The sequence below is a fragment of the Mugil cephalus genome, chromosome 1 (assembly GCF_022458985.1).
Source record: "Mugil cephalus isolate CIBA_MC_2020 chromosome 1, CIBA_Mcephalus_1.1, whole genome shotgun sequence".
Taxonomy (NCBI): Eukaryota; Metazoa; Chordata; class Actinopteri; order Mugiliformes; family Mugilidae; genus Mugil; species Mugil cephalus.
In genome coordinates this window covers 53,850,483-53,867,534 of record NC_061770.1, presented here as the reverse complement: position 1 = coordinate 53,867,534, position 17,052 = coordinate 53,850,483, and the positions used below count along the sequence as shown (strand labels likewise).

Genomic DNA, 17,052 nt, shown 5'->3' with positions numbered 1-17,052 from the left:
TTTGAGAAGCTGCACAGCACCAAATCTCTTCTGTTTTTTGTTTTTTTGTCAGTTGTCAAACATTAATATTTCTGAACAGCAGCAACAGAATATAGTGGAGACAAATAGATCAACCGTGCTGTTACGGTGCCAGTCAAATGGCTAAAATGCTTCTAGTTGGTAAAGGAATATTCCATTTTTACCTGAAAATGTATCTTGTACTTGATTTGGTAGTGACAACATTTCTAGGAAGAACAGCTGAAGAAACACATGAACCGTGTTTGTCATTACTAAATTAAAAATGTAACAACAAACCTGAACGTAACATATTTTTGAGTTCATGCTCTATAAAGACGACAAAAGAGTGCTGTGAAATATTCCTGTTTCATTAAAAACAGGCCAGAGAGCATCATTACGTCTTTGTTTTTTCACATTTCATATTTTCACTGTCAGTGGATTTTTTGTTTCCGTCCAAAAAAGAAGACATCGTACAGCAAAGCAAGAGACTCATGGACAAATGACACGAAAAACAACGTGTTGACAACATATCTAACAACAGTTTATCCGTCCTTTCGTTTTCATAATGGGTCGCAGTGTTTGAAAGATTTACATGATCTCGCACAAGTTCTTGGAGATCCTGACCTGAAAAGTTCAGAACTGCTTCTAGTGGATTTGTGTTTGTGTTCATTAGCTTCTTCTCTGGTCCCCTCAGTCATTGTTTTTTACACGCATGGATTTTTCTAGTCATTTATATCACAGTATACATGATGTACATTTTTTATGATTTTGGTGTTTGTGATTATAAATAAATATAACTTTGTTTTATATTGTTTAAAGTCGTCAGCTACAGATTGTCTATACTAGACTTTTGATTAATCGTCCAATGAGCACAGCTTCAAACGCCTAGTGAACAGGTGGTCATAATGATTATGACTGATAGTGTTATTGAATATAGTTTTGTGCATGTGGTATGGTGTCATGTATGTTATGTGTATAGAATTTGTGTGTCTCCCTCTCTTGCTCTCTCTGCTGTAGTCCTCAGGGAGAGTGATTGTTGCTGCCAGCCTTGTGAAGAGCTGTGGATTGCTCATACTCCACAATCAGAGAAGGCATGGACATTTGAAAAGCTTCAGTTGTGTTGCTCTCCTCTCCCTACTCTCTCCTCTCTCTCCTCTCTCTCTTCTTTGTTGGATAGTAGGTTTGTGGTGGGACTAGGACCAAGGTAAGACTGGGGTAACCCTCTACACCTGCAACACTACGACCACTATGTTATCACATTAGGTTATTTTGGCAGCCACGATTGTATTTTTATTATTTTTGGATGTTTTTTAGCCAGTAGAGTCAGGCCTTTTCTTTTCTTTTCTTTTCTTTTCTTTTCTTTTCTTTTCTTTTCTTTTCTTTTCTTTTCACACAGATAGTTGAGCTAGGCTCATTTTGATTGTAATTTGTCTATTTTATATGGCACAAGCCCCACCTTTTAAGTCCACCACCACACACCCCCCCCCCCCCCGGCCACCCCCCCGGGGAAAACAACAATTTAAAGTAAATATATAACACAAATTGTTTAACTAAAGACTGTGGTGTACCTTTTCTTTTAAGTATGTTAAATATATCTCTTTTCTTTAACTGCCTCCCATCACTCGAGTTTTTCCTTTTGTTGATTGTCTGCGTTACCGTTTCCAAGAAATGGAAACGTAACAATGCACAACATCCATGGCATTTGTTACAAAAATAAAAATATCTGAAAAAAATGAAATGTGTGTATATATGGAGACAAGTTAGACAGATTTAAAACATAGAGTATGTTTCTTCAAGTATTTAAAAATGTGATTTTAGCTGATAGCATGAGAAGCAATGTCATGTTGTATGTACGATTTTGGGCGTTTTATTTAAGTATACTGAATCTGTTGTGCAGACACAACTCTGCATGGCAACACCTGAACGTATGATCAAGCTGCTGTGAACAAATGTACAACCCTATCATGTTATCACATCACTAAAAATGTAAGTAACGCCTGAAAAATAGATACAATTTGCACTTCACTGTAATGTAATAAAACCCCAATAATGTAAATAGCTTAATCAACCATGGCAATAAAATATCCTGACTGATATTGTGATAACATTTTTACAGATAACATAATAACCTTATTAACGTTATTGGAATTTATTAGCACTTTTTGTTAGGAAGTTTTTTTTTTTTTCAAAGCTGAATAGATGTAAAATTTGACAGATAATGTAATATAATGTCCCAATTGGGACAGGGACATCAACTACATCCATGTCCCTACCGAGTGGTGATCGGACTAGGCAGAATTCCAGCTCAGATGCTACTGAGCAGCACTAGATCTCACTTTAGATTTCCCGAATACAAAATGTAGAAGTCTGGACTGAAAATGAACATATATATTACATTAGACTTAACTTAGACAGAGTTAGATGACCACAAGGAAATTAATTTGATCATAGCATCTAATTGAACACAAAAAGATGACTGTTTTACATCTGGATCGAATATGGAAAAAAGAAGTTCTGTAACCTTCACTATGGCAGCGAGCTGAATCAATCTGCTGGAGAATGAGCTCCTCTGAACCTCTAAATGTTTGGATGTAAGAATAGTCCACAATGGAGACAGTTTATCCAATGTCCTCCTGTCCCTCACTGACACAAAATGACTCCAACTCCCACCAGATCACTTGTCCAGCCTTTACTGATGAATTAGTTGAATCCTACCGATGTCTTTTTGCTGTACTACTTCTCTAACAAACCACAGCAAAGAACCGGGCACTCGCAACAACAGCTAGTAAAAGACTGCACACAGGACTGATTAATTTAACTTCCACACATTGAAAGACTGAGCCAGAGGGGCTGAAATCCAGTTATCTTTGTACTCTGGAGCCATGTGGACACTGAAAGTCCTAGAGCACAACGAGTGAAAGTCTTCTGGTACCAGGACTACCCTCCTAGTCTGTGGATTGTTAGCCTCCTGATCCTGAAACACTCTCCAAACCACACGTTCTCAAACACCTTCCATTCCTTGATGTGTAAATTCATTGAACTTTGGGATTCATTTGGACTTGGAATATTTAATTTGATTTTGGAAAACTTGTGGGAAGGATGTTGATGGGTCGCTTGAGGAACGTTTACTCTGAATTTCGCATGAACTTTGGGGAGAATTTTGGATCGATGACTGAGGGAATTTTTGGAACATGTGAATTGTTTTTGTTTGTACTGTCGGGCATTGGATGTTAATTGAACTGTTTTGGGGCATTTGGTGTCCTTACCTGTGGGAATTGACTTTATGTTATTGACTGATGACCAGGGGGAATTCAGGTTTTTTGTGTTGAAAATCTTGTCCCATAAGAGTTTCCTGTATTTCAGTGGCCCTGCAATTATGTTAAAAGACAAACAAAAGGCACATATCCTGACTTTTGACCTTCATTTTCACTTTATGTATCGAATCGTTAATTTCTTTAGCCAGGTCTTCAACGTTTTTTCAGGACCCCAAACGATGATAGATTTAAGTAGGGACCACCTAACCTACTACATGTGTTCCTATATTAAACTCGACCTAGTTATAAATATACATTATTATTATCATTTTGTCATTCAAATATTAAGTCTATTCAAATAATACACAGGTTCAAATATTCATTGTTTTAAAATTTTAAAATCTGTATATTTTTATATATAAACATCTGCAGTGGATCAGAACAAGATTCCTACATCAATGATGACAGACCACACACATCAGGATATGTTTGTAGAGCTGAAGAGGAGAACCATGTTTTACACTGATTACAGTCCACCTCATTTTGTGTTTTGTTTTTCAATACATGATACATAATTATTTCGAACAAAACTAACTGAGCAAACTCATCGAAGATAACTATTTTTAAAACTCTTTAAAGAGGACTGAAACACATAAAAATGGTTATGATCATTTAAAGAAGGGATCTCGAAATAAAGGTTTATTCAAGTTTAAGCACTGATGGCGAAAGGATTTCAAAATCCTGCCATCTATGTTTCACTGTTAAAGACCAGGGCACCGCTATTACTGTTTGTGTCACAACTTGTCCAGCTCTCATCCGTACTGAGCACGACGATATACACTGAACTGACAGGACGAGAGAGCAGATTACAAACACCAATGGAAGGAGGCTATGTTCTGCATTGCACCTGGATGTTGAGAGTTTTTATAAATTCAAGACTGGAAAACCTGTTTTATCTCCATCATCTGCCTCTACACCAACACCGTTCTTGATGTTTGCTAGCTACACTCAAAGGGAAAATCTGGAGACTGGAATTTACATTTTAACACTTGGATTCTTAAGAGGTTCCAAGTAGAGATTGCAAAATGCACAAAGAAGAAATGGGAGAGATACCCACAACTTAGATTTTATTGAAAACAACAAGTGAGCTGAAATAGCTGGTTCATTCATCAGCTGAATCAAAGGTTTAAGAATGACACTTTCATATCTTTTTTGAGGGGTTTGCAGCTTTTTTAGCTATGGTGCTTAACCTTAAATCATCTGACCACCACCATAGAAGTGCTACCAACCCTCTCCTTCGCGGTTCGTCTCCATACAGGAGCCGCTGAACCTTCTTTAATCGAAAATGATCTCTCAACCCTCCTTCTCGGTCAATGGCTCAAAGACATAGTCCATTGGTAGTTATAGAAAAATCCCTCTTTCTGCCTCCATCCCAATGACATATTTTTCTCCTAAACAGCGTTTTCTTTGATAGCGTCAAAAGCAAACTAACCCACCAGTGACATAACTTAGGATGATGTAAAATAAAGATGGCGGATAGTACGCCTCCAAAACGAATCATAAATGCATTTAAAGAGCTGCTTTCTTTAAAATGGCGATTTTTTCGGATGTTGTATTCAGCATTATGTTTAAAATATTGTACACAGATATTATGTTGGCGTCTGTTCAGTTTGTTTCCATGTCCTCTATAAAACCAAGTTCATCTTCCACTCCTCCAACATTAAAAAGGCATGACTAGTTAGGTTTTAGTAGTTTCTGTTATTTGGTGTTTAAAACTGACGGCTCAAACAGTCGGCATGTATTATAATATGGTGCAATGATCCACATGTTTAAAGCTCATTTTCACGTGGGCCTCCTTAACTGCACTTTTAATGTTTCTTTCTTCAGATGTGAACACAGCAGCATCTCTCAGGTGAGTCCGTTGACAAAGAGCAGCACTCCCTGGGTCAGTCTCACAGAGCAGTGAAGATCTCCAGGAGAGAGTGATTGAGGTTCAACTGATGCAGGCCTCAGCCTGAGTGTAGTAGGTGGGAAAGAAAACGCTGTAGCTCTACAGCACAGTCCACCAGTACAGGACACTGAAGGAGTGTACTGGTGTGAGTCTGGATCAGGAGAGTTCAGCAATGCTGTCAGCGTCACTGTCCAGGTATGTAGTTCATGCAATGGTATCTAATCCCCGTCAGGAACAACATCTGGATCACAAAGACAAGTCCTTGTGTGTAAATCAATGTGAATGTAGCAGTCTATCAAAGAGCGCACTTAAATCACATTTGAAACATGACACCTTGCTTTTCCCAGTTTAAATCCACTCTAACACTCTTTAGACGCGTCCTTGGGTGAAGGTCATCCTTCCCTGAAGCCCTTCCAAAACTCATTATATTAAATATTTTTTCATGCTACATCCTTGTTTCAATGTTATTCTTTCAAGATTAGCATTTCGTACTGGACTACTCAGACCAGGAGTAGAACAATAATAATGCATTTGTTTTATTTTGCGCTTTTCCCATTTTTAGATGCTCAAAGCAATTTGCAATTGAATGCAATTATCATTCACACACACAGTCACACCGGTGGTGGTAAACTACCTCAAGGCAGTCACAGCTGCTCAGGGGCAAGAAATGTAGCTCCAATTTTGCGTCTACCCTCTACGACCACCACCACACAGCTCCCTCTCCATCAAACACCAGGGAGCATCTTGAAACCACGGAGATCTGATCTGTACCGTTACACAACTCACATAAGGACATTAAATCCAACCTTGGCTTCATTTGACTCTGTAGGTGATGCTTGTGTCTATGAATCAATCAAAGGCCCTGAAGACATTGAACATGGTACAGTATGTTCAGTAGTGAGGAAAGTTTTGAACAGGAAGTTACGAAGGAGTATTAGGGCCAGCCAAAAAAAAGAAAAAGTCAGGCACAAGAGAAAAAAAAAGAAGAAGAAAAAACAGGCGGAAAAACAAGCGAGAACTTGACCACAGTACCACACTTAAACGCGACTGACGGCTGGATTCCTCGCATTTCAACAACCAATATCCCTGCATCCAGCTATTTCATTTTGTATAATGCGCCACCCTACAGACAAAGAGTTAATGGTTGTAATAAAAAAACTGTTTCATTTTAGTCCTAACATCCTCAAATGAGTACTTGCTGAGTAGTGACTTTGTAGCTCATTGCTATTCAAAAAAATGTGTTCAATTGTGAGTCATATCCAACTGGAAACGTTTACTAAGCGTAAATTAATAATTTTTTGACTTTGCTACCACTAGATGGCAGACAAAAGTGTCCACTAATGAGAACAATTGGTTTAAATGAAGCAGAATAAGCTGCAATAAAACTAAAACTTCATGTCCCCATATAGACGCAGGACTCAGGAGATGAAGTTCCTCCTGAACGTTGTGCAGCTCTGATCTACATCGCACTTGAGGTTGTTAGAGTCTAATGCTGCTGATAGGTTTGACCAATTCAAAAATCCAAGCCTCGATTAATTAGTTCAAACTCGGTCTGTCAAGATGAGACAACAATTTACAACAAAAAGAAAATTAAAAGTTGTAGACACCTTTTTCCGAGTTTAGTGAATTCATATTTAACATGAATCTTTTTTAAACACTAGAAATGAGAAGATTTTCCTGTAAATGACTGAAGATCAAACATGTCACTATATTCAGATAATCCAGGATGTCACATTATTCTTTAGAATGAGCTTAAAAACATCACTAAGGAAGGTGATGTTTTATGTGAAACATCCACATAACAGCAGAAGTAGAACAAACAAGCAGTTGAGACCTTTTAAAGACCAGGTATCAACTAAATAACAGAAAATTATCATCTGATCCATTAACAAGAGAAGCAGAAACCAGAGGAGAGCTGTGTTTTACCTCTGCTGTGAAGACTGGATCATCCTCCAGGTTGATTCAATTACAACAGTCCCGTCTAGACAAAGATACCTTCTTTCTGTTTGTACAGTTGAAACCTCAAGTGTGGCTTTTGGTTTCAAGAAGAAGGTCTGATGTATGGAAAAGATCTCTTCCATAAGAACAGGTAAAGCCAAGAGTGACAAAGGTGAGTCAAGTCTACTTCCCACCTGCAGCAGTGATTTGTTGGAACAGGATTGATCTTTATGTATGTGGCTCACTGGAGCCAAAGTAAATATTATTGTCGTTTGTTTTTACACGTTGTCTTGTATTTCTTTTAGTAAAGTAGTTTCTTTTACATTTTTAGTGAAGAAACTGGATTGTATTTTTAGTTTTAAGTGACTGAAACAATCCTCTGTCTTGTTCACAGGAAAATCAGCTCCTGCAGCAACTGATGAAACATTTTATTCAGAAATCAAACAGAACATCTTCATGGTAAAAAATATAACATTGATTTCTAAGAATAGATCTCTGTTGTGCTTACAGACTACAGGAGTTTTTGGTCTGATTTGTTCCTGATTCCACCCTCCTGGTAAATAGAGGATAAATCATCAGATTATCTGGTAACGTAAGGTTCACACATGTAATTTTAAGATTTCTGAACTGCTCACATTAAACCTGAATGACATCAAACAAGTTTTAGATCATCTAGGATTAAGCAGAAGTTAGCATTGTATGACTTGATATTATTTTTGTCTATTTCCTTTCAGTCAATAGAGATCTTATCAACAAAAACCATCTAATTAGAATCATATAATGAAGCTACTTCACAAGAAATGCAGCTATTTAAAGACATAAACCAGCTGAATGGCTGCTTTTTAGTGCAGATGTTATTTTCATAAAAGCTTCAGATTTGTAGAATGTAGTGATCGTGTGGCTTTTAATATGCAGCATCTTTCCAGTTCTTCATGTTCTGTCAACAAACATCATTCTGTTTACATGTCCACTTAAAGGAAGTTAATAAATCCTAACTTTGTTTGAGAAGAACTGATAGTATAACAAGTATTTTATGTTTCCCTGAACTGATTAAGAATATTGTTAAAAAAGCTTGGCCTTTTCTAACTATGTTATGCATCAATAAACCTTTTTTATTTTTGAATTGTTTGTCCCTCCGATTATAAAATGTCTGTAGTGTTTTTAATGTGTTTTATGAATGGTCTTCTTAACAGTATAATGTGGTTTTTAATCACAGACAAACTCTGAATCGAGGGCAAAGGGACGTAATGTGATCACAGATGGACCCCAGTCACATCTTGAGCAGCAGGTCACAGGAGTTAAAGTTGAAAGACTGTCAGATTTGACATGTTTCAATACTTGGTGTGTTTGTGTGTGGATATGCTACATAGTGCTCCATGAGGGAAAGTTGAAGGTTTAACATAAACAGATGACTGCCCCTTTTCCCTTCAAGTTGGAAAAGAGAATGATTTATTTTAAACACAAGTATCTTCAGGGTGGGCACAGAACATAACAACAAACCAGGCAGCTACTTAACCATATTAGTGCTGCTCAGGAGACTCCATCCTTAGTGATGCTGCTATAGGCCAAGGATATGGGGGATGATGCTCTGAGCACCTATCTCTTTGCACCATGCTACCATCCTCTAATTTATTTTCTGTCCTCAATGACTTTTGTCTCTATTACTACTCATGAAATTGGTGTTCTACTCCTGTATAGCAGGTTAATAGCTGTGTATCTTTTATACGTGTGCGCTTTAGTCCGATGTTTGTATCTATACAGATGTGTGTTAGTGTCGTTCCTGCAGCTGCTCTCTCTCTTTTTCTGTCTCTACCTGTTGGCCTTAGTCAGGTGGGTCCTCTATACGAGCTGGGTCTGTTCAAAGCGCTTCATAAGATGCTCTGGGGGTTTTAGGCCAGGCTTTGTAAGGCATCTTGAGACGGTTTGTATTGTTATAGACACGACATAAATAAAATCAAATTGAATTGTAATGAACTTCAAAATAACCCACTAATCAAAAATGAAATGCAGGAACATTTACCATAATTCCCTAGGCCCCCAAAGAAGGACTAAACATGAGGGTAAAAAGATGTACAAGTCATAAAGGTTAATGACACAGTAGGATTGTTGAATCCAGGAACATGACAATCACACAGACAGTACAGCACAGTCATAGTTGGAGAGCAGAATAAAGGTAGAGAAGACCGGCAGCTGGAAAACAAAAAAAAAGTTCTTAGAAACCTAGTGCCAGTCCATTCTCCTTGGTGATACTTACAGCACCTGGGACAACAGCAACCCCCCTGCAGGCAGGAATGACTAACATTATGACCACCATCTAATTATTGTTAGTCTCCCTTGGGCCCCCAAAACAGTCATCTGGAGCAGCATTATACCATAAAAACCTCCATCCTGCACATGGATGATCAACCTCGGACAGAAACACATTTATTTTAGTCAATCATTCATTATTGTGTGTAAATAATAATAAAACGACATCATGTGACTTGTATTTCTGCCCCTACACTTGTACCTTCCCCAGTGCCATTCACTAGCACTAATCCTGAATTCTCTTTCATTGAGGAGGTTTTATTGACTCGTTTTCTCCATTCATACTCCCACTCTGATCTCGTCCATTTGTCATCTCACATCTGAGGACGATGTCTCTCCTGGTATTATAATCCATGACCCATACGGGTCTCTGCATCACAACAGCCTCCTTGTGCCCTAGTTTGAAAAGGACACATAATAATAAAGAGATTCAACTTTTTAGTGTTGTTTGCAGCAATATCAAATATTAATTTGTGTCCACAACTGAGATATTTATCATGAGATTATTGTGCACACTGAATAACTCCACACACAGCACAAGTATGTCTCAACCTGACCCACCCCTAAGACTGAAACTGCATCAACCAAGAGGACTGTCAATTACAGAGAAATTTACATTTCATACAACAGAATACAAGTTTGTGGAAGAGTTCAGTCTACAACACAGCATTATGTCCAACTCATCTCATCTTCTACTACCACTCATCCTCAACTAGGGTCACAGGGAATGCTGGAGCCTGGCCCAGCTGTCATCAGGTGAGAGGTGGAGGACACCCTGGGACATGTCTGCAGTCTATCACAGGGCTACATAATGTCCAAAATATACTATAAAATAACTAACGGGTTGAAAGTTTTAATGCACAACCCCTCTCACCTGTGAGTTCACAGCTTGTCATTCTCAAAACACTTTGTGCACTCTAAGCACATGTCGTCCATACTGGTAAACACAAGTGGCAACAATCAAATTCAAACAGAAAACAACGTCATTGATTCAACACAACCAGTCAAAACTGATTTCACTTGTTTCAAATCATGTGACACTACCAATATAAGCCAGGTCAGAGAGCAAACAGGTTGTTGAAGGTGGGAAGGAGAAAGTCTTAGAATGGACAGAAGAAACAATGTGAGAGGACGAGGACGAGTGTGTATGCGAGGTGGCAAGAGGAGGAAGAGGAGGAGGAAGAGGAAGACAAAGAGTGGAGTGATGACAACAGCAGCTTCCTATGTGAGGGTCAGCAGAGGTTATGACAGAGTGTTCCTCAACTATCCTGTGAAATGTCTGTGAAGGTTCTCAGTCATCCAGGTCATGATAATCCAAAAAGGCCTTGAATAAAGGCAACTGGACTTGTAGAATTTCTTGAAGACGTTTCTCCACTCATCCGAGTAGCTTCTTCAGTTCTGATAAACTAGTGGGAAGTTGAGGTTTAAATAGGAAAAAACTCTGTGGGTAACACCCACCAGAAACTTGCTTGACCAGAACCTGGGGTCACTATTTCCATAATGGCTGGTACTTACCTGTTGTGAGAGGGGGGATTGTGTGCCTAGGCTACTTACCCTATGAATGGAGCTCTAACGAGGCTATTGTTGGTGGGAGCCTCCAGTCTCAAGGTGTGAATGGTGTTGAAACTTCTTTGTGACATGTTGATGGACAATTAATAAATATTTATCCTGAACTCAACAGCAACTAAACCAAAGGCCAGACTGAGTGCTGACACCAGAGATATTCCAGTAGGAGGCAGAGTGACTCTGACCTGCTCAGTGACGCCATCATCTGGATGGAAATATGAGTGGTTCAGACGTAGCACAGACACCTCTGAAGTTCAAGTCAAAACAAATGATGGAGAAAACAGAGTTATCAGTTTATCACAAGGAGGAATCTACTGGTGCAGAGGAGGAAGAGGAAGAAGAGGAGAACCAGTTTACTACACTGATATCAGTGATACAGTCAGGATTAATGGAAATGGTGAGTTTGAAAAAAGGAGGAACCAAAAAATGCAGACATCCAATGTCTATCTATGGATACATCAAGTCATTCTGTTTGATGTTGAATTTTGTGTCTTTATTAATGAATCTTGAACATGAACAGTTCCAAACAAGGTGACTGTGACTCTCCAACCCAACTGGCCTCAGATCTACAGAGGAGAGGAGATTACTCTCAGATGTGAGATCCATGGAGGAGACACTGAGTGGGAGAAATGAATGGAGATCTACCAGTTCATACAAACCTCCAAATCTAAATGAGTTCAGGATTAAATCTGATTCTTCACTCCACACTGGAGACTACAAATGTAAAGGAAAAATGAAAAGTGAACAACAGTCTTCAACAGAGTGGAGTGATTCCTTCAGATTGACTGTATTCATCAGTAGGTCTCATCATAGTTCACCAGTCATCACGTATTTAACTGTAACTTCATATTTATATCATATATATTTTATTAAGAGATCGCAGACAATCATATTAAGATAAATAACACCAACTTCACCAGACACACATGTTGAATGTAATCTACCATCAGTACATAGTAACATGTTTTCATTTTGATAAAACCTTTATCAACAGATAAACAACCTGTCCTCTCTGTGTCTCCATCATGGCTGAGTCCTGGAGCCTCAGTAACTCTGAGCTGTGAGGTTGAACATCCATCTGCAGGATGGAGGTTTTACTGGTATAAAGCTGTTCCTGATCTATCACACAAGTATCAATATTACAACTATGAGCTGCTTCCTGGTAGCATCAATGGAACTGAACAAGATTCCTACATCATTGATGGACAGACACACACAGCAGGATATGTGTGTAGAGCTGGAAGAGGAGAGCCAGTGTTTTACACTGATTACAGTCCACCTCAGTTTGTCTGGTCTGGAGGTCAGTGTTTTTTGTCCTTCGTTCATAGAAACATTTATTCCATTACCACTCTGTCTGTTTTTGAATGTCTTTGCTTTAGTCTTCTGTTGATATGTGTGATATATGAGTGTGATTGTCAAATAATGATGTGTGAGTGTGAAGTAGACAGTTTGTTTAGTTGAGGAAAAAAATCCTCGACAGACGAGGAGCCCACACATGAAGAAGAAGAAGGCAGCATGAGGACATTATTCACACTATTCAGGTTTAATTCCCTGGAGAGAGGCTGGTCAAAGGCTGGTTTAAATCTAGTACAGAGAAGCCTGAATTAGAGACGAACAAGAGAAAGACAGGTAGACACAGGACTTGGACATTTGTGTGCTTGGGGGAGATGAATTTAAGAGATGCACTGGTTTCCAGAAAGTTTGCAGTGATCTCATCAGCAGAACGAGTGCTGTGTTCTCTGCTGTGAACACTGGCTCAATAGATGAAGCTGAGACAACAAGTCATGAGTAAAGTGTTTGTCTTTTCTGTTTTAATATTATTATGCTTGGTTTGCACAGCCACAGTGTGTGTTTGTCATTTTCTTACTGTTTTTTTTTTTTATCATGTCACACAAATTCTGAACATCCCAGTGTGTCAACATTTCACATGATCTTGAATATTTATGATTTTAGAAATAATTAACATTCATCCATAATTTCAGGGACCAGTCATGAATGCTGGTCGTTCATTGTACCATTCATCATTGGACTGGTTTGTGGAATTTCGCTAATTGTTCCTGTGCTTCTGCTGGTGAAGTGCTACAGAAAGGGTGAGTCCTTTTCTTGGTAAAACTGTGATAATATGAGATGACATGTTTAAGCATTTATTTTATTTGTCTCTTTTCCAGATGCATGCAGTAACAGGTTGGTCCAACACTCTTGTCTCATCTTGATCATCATAACAATACTTTCCATGTTCCTTATTAAACTCCCTAATGCTTTAGACTCTCTCAGTCTCTGAACATCAACCAAGGCTCTGCTACACAGCAAACAGTGAACCAGAATGAAACTCAAGTTTACTCCTCTCTTCTCCATGGTCAGCCTTTCCAATCATTCTTTTCACAACTATTTCTAACACCCACTTTGACTTTTCAATCAAAAGCTCAAGTGACTCATTGGATGTTGTCTTGATTTTCTCTGACCTGTAGCTGATGTTTGTGTCTATGAATCAATCAGAGGCTCTGGAAACACAGGAAGTGGTACAGTAGAAACTTTGATTCAGGTGGAGCTGTCAGACATTAGCTTATTATCAGTGACTCATCTAAACTCATGGAACATTCTGATGCATCTATCTTAACAGGGATGCAGGATGACATGGAGAGCTCTGACTACAATAATGTGAAGCCTGAATCAGTGAAAGGTAAAAATGTCCAGACTCCATTACACTAGATCAGGAGTAATCAAATTACATTTACAGTTGAAATGCATCATATCATTCTTTATCATGTCATTAGAAGTAACCATAGGTCAACTTGCAGTTTTATTATATCCACTTCCACACTAAGAAATACATTTGCAAAAAAATATGCATTCGTAAACTTGTGTTTCTGCCTCTTCATTAAGCAAAACTTCAAGTTGTACAAGAATTTCTTTAATTTCAGCAACAAACTTTAATCTTTTTCAATATAAAACATCACAGAGAGAATACATTGTTAAAATAGCCTTTAATTTCATTAAAATATATTAATTTTCTTACCTATAAATAATTTACAAAGCCAACAATGTAATATACAGTATTATAATAGCAACCAACAATGCTCAAAATTAAAATTGTACAACAATAATACATCTCTTTACAGATGTTAGAAGGAGCTACGTAAATGTACCAAGCTTTGTGTAGTTGTGTGTGAGTCAAACTGCACACTAGAACATTCATTTATGTATTTTGACATATCATCAACAAAATATTCACACAATTGCACAGATTCATATAATACAATTATTGAAGCTGCATGATGTACAGTGTATTATGTATTTTTATAAGTGATCTGTCCAAAAGCGCTACAGTTGCAATGAAAATGATTCAACTCCTATTGCAAATTATGTTCATTGGCAGAATAAATACATTTAGCAGCTGTTTGCAACCAATCAATCAAGAACAATTTATATAGTTCAACACTACTATAAATATTACAAGTGGTTTCTCCAAATTCAACACAAGATGCCAATTTAATGTCGGCTGCTCAAATCTCAAAATGATTCGACCCCTTCATGACAGCATCTTTAGTATTTGGTAGACGCCCCTTTGCTGTTATGACAAAATGAGATGTTTGCACTGCTTACAGTGGCAACTCAAGGCCAAACACGATTTGTCAAGAATCGTTGAAAAGCATTTTATTTTCTGAATTATGCCTTTCAACTAAAATATGGAATGATTTTCTTCTTGCCTCAACTTTCACACGCACTACTCTTTTTTTGAGAACCAAATCTCTTCTGTTTTTTTTTTTTTTTTTTTTTTTTTTTTTTGTTGTTGTTGTCAAACACTAATATTTCTGAACAGCAGCAACAGAATATAGTGGAGACAAATAGATCAGTGCCAGTCAAAGGGCTAAAATGCTTCCAGTTGGTAAAGGAATATTCCATTTTTACCTGAAAATGTATCTTGTACTTGATTTGGTAGTGACAACATTTCTAGGAAGAACAGCTGAAGAAACACATGAACCGTGTTGTCAATACTAATTTAAAAATGTACAACAAACCTGAACGTAACATATTTTTGAGTTCATGCATCTATATAAGACGACAAAATGAGTGCTGTGTAATAATACCTGTTCTTTAAAAACAGGCCAGAGAGCATCATTACGTCTTTGTTTTTCACTTTCATATTTTCACTGACAGTGATTTTTGTTTCAGGTCCATAAAGAGAAGAGCATCGTCAGCAAAGCAAGAGACTCGTGGACAATGACACGAAAAACAACGTGTTGACAACATATCTACAACAGTTTAGTCCGTCCTTTCTGTTCAGATGGGTGCGCAGTGTTTGAAAGATTTACATGATCTCGCACAATTCTTGGAGATCTGACCTGAAAAGTTAAGACTGCTCTGGTGATTTGTGTTTGTGTTCATTATCTCTTCTCTGTCTCAGTCATTGTTTTTTACACACATGGATTGTCTAGTCAATTATATCACAGTATGTTATGATGTTGCATTTTGATGATTTTGTGTACTGATTATATATAAATATACCTTGGTTTTATATTGTTTAAAGTCGTCAGCTACAGATTGTCTCTACTATACTTTTGATTAATCGTCCTATGAGCACAACTTCAAACGCCTAGTGGAACAGGTGGTCATAATGTTATGACTGATGTGTATTGGAATATAGTTTGTGCATGTGGTATGTTCATGCATGTTATGTGTATAGATTTGTGTGTCTCTCTCTTGCTCTCTCTGCTGTAGTCCTGCAGGTGAGAGGTGGAACGTTGGCTGCCAGCCTGTGTGAAGAGCTGTGGATTGGCTCATACTCCAGCCAATCAGAGAAGGAGGGACATTTGAAAAGCTTCAGTTGTGTTGCTCTCTCTCTCTCTCTCTCTCTCTCTCTCTCTCTCTCTCTCTCTCTCTCTCTCTCTGTCCTTTGTTGGATAGGTAGGTTTGTAGTGGGGACTCGGGACGAAGGTAAGACTGGGGTACCCTCTACACCTGCACACGTAGACGCTGTTGTCACATTAGGTTATGGGTTGCTGCCACGATTGTATTTTTATTATTTTTGGATGTTTTTTAGCCAGTAGAGTCAGGCCTTTTCTTTTCTTTTCTTTTCTTTTCTTTTCTTTTCTTTTCTTTTCACACAGATAGTTGAGCTAGGCTCATTTTGATTATAATTTGTCTATTTTATATGGCACAAGCCCCACCGGTCCGTCTCTCCCCCCGCATTGTTTGAAATCTACATCAGTTGTGTACCTTTTCATTTAAGTATTGTAAATAAATCTCTTTTCTTTAACTGCCTCCCATCATCTCTGAGTTTTTCTTTGTTGATTGTCAGCGTTACTGTTTCCAGATAAATGGAAACGTAACAATGCACAACATCTATGGCATTTGTGTACAAAAATAAAAATATCTGGAAAAAATGAAATGTGTGTATATATGGAGACAAGTTAGGACAGATTTAAAACATAGGGTATGTTTTCTCAAGTAGATAAAATGTGATTTTAGCTGATAGCAGTGAGAAGCAATATCATGTTGTATTGTACGATTTGGGCGTTTTATTTAAGTATACTGAATCTGTTGTGAAGACACAACTCTGCATGGCAACACCTGAACGTATGAGTCAAGCTGCTGTGAACAAAATGTAGCATCCTATCATGTTATCATTTCCTGAAAATGTAATAACGCCTGAAAAATTGATACAATTTGCACTTAACTCTATGTAATAAAACCCAATAATGTAACAGCTTAACCAACGATGCAATACATTTTTTTTTTCAAAGCTGATAATGTAATATTTGACAGATAATGTAATATATATGTCCATTGTGAGTCCAGAGTTATACATTTTGTGTTTTGACAATCTAAGAATTTTATATACACTGGATTTGAAACAACAGAATGACTACTGCGTTAAATTGCAGACCTTGAGGACCATACAGCCATATGCATATGTGCAAATACTCAGGGACATGCAACTACATCCTGGTCCTACCAAGTGGGTGATGGACTAAACCAGAATTCCAGCTCAGATAAGCTTCTGAGCAGCACTTAGATTCTCACTTAGATTCTCAAAAC

General features: G+C 37.9%; 1 long non-coding RNA gene across 1 annotated transcript in view; it reads right to left on the bottom strand.

Moving 5' to 3' along the window:
* Positions 1–1,326: 1,326 nt before the first annotated feature.
* Positions 1,327–17,052, bottom strand: part of LOC125023554 — an 18,974-nt gene continuing 3,248 nt past the window's right edge. The window contains exon 2 of the long non-coding RNA XR_007114641.1: positions 1,327–1,453. This is a non-coding gene — a long non-coding RNA (uncharacterized LOC125023554). The remainder of the gene's footprint in view (positions 1,454–17,052) is intronic.